Source organism: Dipodomys merriami, unplaced genomic scaffold (genome assembly GCF_024711535.1).
Source record: "Dipodomys merriami isolate MVZ:Mamm:240054 unplaced genomic scaffold, mDipMer1.0.p SCAF_220, whole genome shotgun sequence".
NCBI lineage: Eukaryota > Metazoa > Chordata > Mammalia > Rodentia > Heteromyidae > Dipodomys > Dipodomys merriami.
The window spans coordinates 1,130,993-1,137,526 of NW_027203605.1; positions in this window are offsets into that span (position 1 = coordinate 1,130,993).

Genomic DNA, 6,534 nt, shown 5'->3' on the forward strand with positions numbered 1-6,534 from the left:
ATGATGAAAGACAGCCATGTTTTGTTTCATAATCCTATACCTGTTGCAGGATTAATAACAGACCCCATCTGAGCCATTTCTAGGTAACTTCCTGTCATATGCTCACAGAATTTTTGAGAACCATATCTGACAGCTGCTCCCTCTGTGCCTGGCCCAGCTCTAGAGAGCCCTCTGTATTAGTCCCTTGTTTCCTCACAACTGTCCCGTGAGGAGACTGAGGTCCGATGGTCGACATCTAACCTAGAGCTTCACCTGTGGTCAAGAATCGGCTGCCGTGGACGAAGAGATTTGGACAATCCATCTAAAAGGATAACTGAGTGGGGCGCTAAATGTCTACCACCCCCACCCCACACACACACAAACACACCTCCACCATCCTTTGCAGGCAAAGATGTTTTACTTTCTTTCTTTTTGTTGGTTGTGGGGCTTGAACTCTGGGCCTGGGTGCTATCCCTGAGCTCTTCAGCTCAAGTCCAGCACTCTACTACTTGTGCCACAGCACCACTTCCAGGTTTCTGTTGCTTTATTGGAGAGAAGAATCTGAGGGTCTTTCCTGCCCAAGCTGGCTGTGAACCATGATCCTAAGATCTCAGCTCCTGAGTATTTAGGATGACAGCCATGAGCCATTGGCACCCAGCCAAAGAGGCTTTTTCATGCCTGTCATCCTATCCCCTCAGGAGACTGAGATCTGAGGACTGCAGTTGGATGCACCCTTGGCAGCAAAGTCATTGAGAACTCTTATCTCCAATTAAACACCCCAAAACGTTGCAAGTGGAGCTGAGGCTCAAATGGTAAAATGCTAGCTTTGAGCATAAAACAAGTGATGGGACACAGGCCTTAGTTTTAAGCTTTTTCTAGCATAGACGCACCCAAGGAAAGGAAGCAGGTGAGCACATGGGAGCTCAAAACGCACACATAATACTCAAGACTCACAGAATAGACCCCATCCTGCTCTGACTCTCTAGCTTCTATGTCCTAGATCATGGCAGTCTTAGATGGGACTGACCATGCACCAAGTCAGGACATTCAAGTACAATCTCATACTGAGGATCCCGTGACCTCATCAAGGACTCAAGATCTCTCACTGTCCTGCCTCGACACTGGGCAGTCAGGTGAGGTCTAGTTATACAACTACAGGATATGGGAATGAAAGGATTTCTCAGCCAAGGGATGCAGACTGGAGGGCTCTAGGTCCCTCTCTCTCAGGGAGGAGAAAAGGGCTCATCCATCCCAGGAATGTTCCTGGGTTGTGAGTATCCTCAAAGAAACAATCCTGCTCCGAGCCCACTGCCTCTGGTTTTCCCACTAGCCTCAACCTTCAATCGGCCCTCTCTGAATCCCAATCTGCCATCTAGATTAATGGCTGAGCCAGCAAAGAGACCCACCTCTACCTCTGAGGATGGCAGTCACGGGGCCCTAGAGTCCCCTAAAGGAAGTCTGAGGGCAACACGGGTCTGACTCTCGCCCTCATTCCCTGGGTGTCCTGTTCCAGTGGCCCGCTTACCTCTGTCTCTGGTCGAGGAATGAACACTGGGGGTGTCATCTTCAGATTGAGCCAGCAAAAGTCCCAGTCCCCAAGGATGTACTTCACAGGCATCCTGCAGCAGATGACAGCCAAATCGTCAATGGTGAACCCAGAGTGCCAGGACTTTTCATAGGCATGTGGATGGGTTGAAGGCTCTATCACTGATGTCTAGGTTGTCAGGTGAGGTCATGGCTTCAATGGCCTGACACACCTGATCTGGGATCATCCTCCCTCTTCATCTTCCTGCTTATCCCTTGCCACCCCCCTCTTGACACTCCCTCACACTATACCTCCCTAGCCCTTGGACAGTTTCTTCTTATCTGACCAGAAAATAAACTTGGTGAACCAGGGGAGATTGAAACTCTGTGACCCACCCTGAGCCCTAGGGTCTACCCGAGGCTATTTCCCTCTGCAGTCAGCGACCACTCAGATCTTGGATGTCATGAAGTTGCTGATGTCATGAACGGGTCAGTGGCTTGGTCCTACACACTATCTTTAGGCTCTGAAACTGTCCCCACAGAGATTGTGAATGGTTGGCTCCCTTGATCCAGGGACTCCAAACCAAGGCTTGCATGCTCCCTTCTTCCTTCCTTTCCTCCTTTTCTCCCTCCATCCTTCCCTCCTCTCTTTCTTTTTCCTTTCTTTGTGTCACTCCTGGGCTTCAACTCAGAGCCTGGGTGCTGTCCCTGAGCCTTTGTACTCAAGGCCAACAGTCTACAGCTTGAGCCTACTTCTGGCATTTTCTTTTTGGTAGTTAGTTGGAGATAAGAGTCTTACAGGCTTTTCTGCCTGAACTTTAAGCTTCAATCCTCCTATTTCAGCCTCCTAAGTAGCTAGGATGACAGGTGTGGGGCACCAGCATCCAGCTCAAACCAAGATTTCTTCATGTGCTGTGGAACCAGCACTGGAACCTTTCATCGTGTATGATCCCCTCCCCTTCCCCCTCCCCCCAGGACCTGGCGTACACTGTAACGGTTTGTTGGTGAATGAGCATCTGTCTATGACAATACGACAGAAAAGTCCCATCCAATTCAGGTAAGCATCCTGGGTGGGGGTAAATCCTGATGTAGCTCTCCCACAGTTCTCCCTCCTCCCTCTTCCCACCCTCCTGGTGCCACCACACTTAACTGTTTTGGTTCTAAGGACGTGAGCCATGATGTACTCACTGGATTCCAGGGCCTCTGGGAGGCCTATCTTCTCAAGGATCTCTCTCCAGCGGCTGACCAGCTGTGTGGCACTCACTTTCCCACTCAGCTGTGAACAAGCTTGCCCTGAGCTGAAAGCCTGGCTCAAGGGTCCTCCTCTCCACTCCCTGGGGCCAGACAGGATGGTCCACCATATCCGGCCCCCAAGTTTCATGTTCCAGAGGTAGGATCCCTGAGGCATCCTGGGTCTCTGAATCTCCCAGAGTCCAGTACAGGTCCTGGGAATTGTCTCTACTCACAGCTAGTAGGCTGCAGATGGTGAAATCACAATCTCTGCTCCCCACAACATCCTCAACTGAGGTGGTCACCCTAGAGAGAGTTGGAGAAGAATCGGCAGCTGCCGGAGAAAGGCAGTCAAGGCACGATGTTCATAGCAGGAGACCATCTGCCTAGGGAACTCTGCTTGTGCTGCTTTGAACGTCATTGTTTGGTGGCTGAAATGGTCCATCTAATTTGACCCAGAATCCCAAGCATTAGTCAGAAATTGCCAGCTTCAAGGAAAAACCCTGGAAAAGCTGGCATTTCACATGTTCCAATCAAACTTAAAGGGTTCCAAAGTTAGTGGTCCCCTTTTCCTTCAAGACAGCCTACAGGGGGTTATAGAAAATGGCATTCAGAGAGCCCTAGCTAACTGCCATGTCCTGATCCCAAGCAGGCTCCAGCAGAGGGAACATACTTGCCTACAATTGCGCAGCTGGAAACAGTCCAGGAGGGACACAGATTGGAGTCTGCAGGACTCCAGGGAGGACTACCCACCAGTGCACTGCCCCTGGAGGGAATCCATGCCACCATTGGGGGCCTGGAGCCCCATGCCAAGATGCCCATGTACACCGTCAATACCCTGGGTAAGATTCCCCTCTCATCCTCGGTCGTGGTGAACCATCTGCCATGTCACACCGATCGTCACTTCCCAGACTCTCCTAGCTTCACAACCCCTGCCCTACTACCTCCCATCTCGTTCCCTATTTATATTTGGCAGACTCCTTCCCAACCTTGAATTAGCTCCAACTATACACACCAGAGCAGACTGGCTGGAAGAGTGCTGCTGTGGTCACAGTAGTCTAATGAGCCTTCTGGCTGAAGACAGAAGAGCAGGTGTCCACACTGGTCTGTGGTTCACACAGGCCTCCTAGGGGAGACCCACACAGGCCCAGCAGTTACCGTGGGCTGCAGGAAAGGGGAAGAAAGAGGTGGAAAGGAACATCTACTGAAACCTTCCCTAAAGGAGCCATGAAACGGTGAAAGAGAAAACAAAAATTGTGGCTGGTCTCCTAGTGGACATTAATGAAAAATGAACAACAAATAAAATGCTTTTGCTTTTTTTAGACATGGTGACTTAAATATATTTTCATTGTTCTCATCCTCCCTGCTCTCCCAACAAACAAACACACACACACACACACACACACACACACACACACACACACACACACACACACACACACACACACACACACACACACACACAGACTCAGAGCAGTGCCTCTCCGGAGTTTCTTTCTCATCTGGGCAATGTACCAGCTTAAGCACAGGGTTTCCCTTGTCAGAACCAGGGGCAACCACCCAAAGGGAACAATGCTCTAATAATGCAGAACCACACTGCCTCCCCGTTTCTCCAGGGCCAGACCCTTCCCTTTGGGAACAACCAGCTTTGACTCTTCATTCACCAAATCTCTAGGCCAGGACGCTGGGTGAAGGAGTCCTGAGACACGTGGCTCTTCAGAGCCTGGACAGAAAACAAAGCAGGGGGTCATGGTGCCTCCAGAGAGGTGTCTGACCTGGGGTGGGGGCGTTGTTGGGGACTTTGATGGGGTTCTAAAGGCTATATACATGGATAGACTCTTGGGGAGGACTAGGAGACCAGATGGACTGGGAGCACTAGCAGAAGCTGGCAGAGCTGGGAAATGTGATCAAAAAGAGCTCAGGACAATGGCCAGGCCCTGAGTTCAAACCCCAGGGCTGGAAGAACAAAGCTTTGTTGAAGGCTTTTTATTTTGCTTTGAAAACACTTTATTCTTTGTGATAAGCATAACATGGGCCTCTTTCCTGGCCACCAATGGGCCATTAGATATCCCTTGAGTTTGGGTCGCCTCCCTGCAGCCTCTGCCTTACCCGACCCCCAGTTTAACCTTCCCATCATCCGGCTGATGGAGGCCTGAGAGAAACCCACCTGGCCACTTAATTCTGGTGGCTGCCAAGGCTTTTGAGAGTCAGTATGTCACATAGAGAGTCATCATCCGCATCAGTCTACAAGAGAAAGTGAGGGAGCACTCTTCCCCTGAGCCTGGGAGCTGTGGGCGGATCTGGATGTGGGGCATCTGGCGCAGAACGTGCTCCTTGGGGGAGTCCACTATGGGGTCAGGAACCCTGACCTCTCCTCTGGCAGTTTCCATGCTGTCTTCAAGTGGCAATTCTTCAAAACCTTTCTGATCCTCCCTCATTTCACCCACCACACGTCCTGAGGCATCTGAAGCAGTGTTGGTGGGGGGGTGGGGGGGTTCAGCCTGTGCTGGCATCTGGAGACTGCTGTCTGTGCCTTCCCTTGCTAGGAGTGACAGCAGCTCCCGCAGCACTCTCCTCTTTTCCATCTTTTCCTGCTACAGCCAGTGCATGCACTGGGCTTTCTTCCAGCACAGCTCATTCAGGACCAACATCTGCTCTTTACACACCATGAGGGACTCCTCGATGGTTTGGATGTGTGCCAACAGCTGGCTGCATCAATGGTGGAGCTCACCTGCTGGACTCTGGAAGTCCACCTCATCAGGCAGGTCATGGACGAAGCAGATTTTCTTCTCAGATGCCCATGTGTCCTGCTTCCCATCCCCATGCATGCTGTGGTGGCAGCTCATGGGGCAGAGGGCCTGTGGCTCCAGCTCAGTCTGGCACTGAGCTGCTGGGTTGGCCAGAGTGTGCCTGCAGCTGGCACACACTCCTGTGGCAGGATTTTCCCCCTGTGGATCTCAGCCTCCGAGTGTGCTAACAGAGCCTAGTCCATCTACCAGGCAACATGGAATGTGGGCATGGCCACCATTCTTGTATCCCTTTGGTCACAAAGAACCATGAAATAATGGTGTGCCCAGAATCCTGTGATGCAGGCAGAATGGACAGAGTGAAGATGACAGTGGCTCCCCCAGCCCCTTTCCCAGGGAACTCTGTCCAATTCAGTTGGGGACAAGAGGGTGACCTTCTTTAGCTGGATGGCTGCACAGATTGTTGTGTATGTGTGTTTGTTGCCAGTCCCAGACCTTGAACTCAGGATCTGGGCACAGTCCATGAACTGCTTTTGCTCAAGGCTAGCCCTCTACCACTGGAGCCACACGGCTCTACTTCTGGCTTTGTTGGCAGTGAAGTTGGACAGGGGTTTCAAGGACTTTCCTGCTTAAGGTGACTTTGACCATAGCCTTGTAAGTTTCAAGGAGGACCTGCGCTGCTGCTGCTGCTGCTGGCCACCCTGCTCTGAGGCCTGGGCCCAGGAGGCTGGGGTGAGGCCTTGGTGGTTTCTAGTTCCCCCACCCTCTTTGGTGGTTTCTAGTTCTCCCCCCTTGGTGATTTCTAGCTCTCCCCTTGGTGGTTTCTAGTTCTCTCCTCTTTGGTGGCTTCTAGCTCCCCCACCTTGGTGGTTTCTAGTTCCCCCCAGTTTGGTGGTTTCTAGTTGTCCCTCTTTGGTGGTTTCTAGTCCTCCCCTTGGTGGTTTCTAGTTCCCCCTCTTTGGTGGTTTCTAGTTCCCCCAACTTGGTGGTTTCTACTTCCCCCCCAGTTTGGTGGTTTCTAGTTCCCCCTCTTTGGTGATTTCTAGTTCTCCCC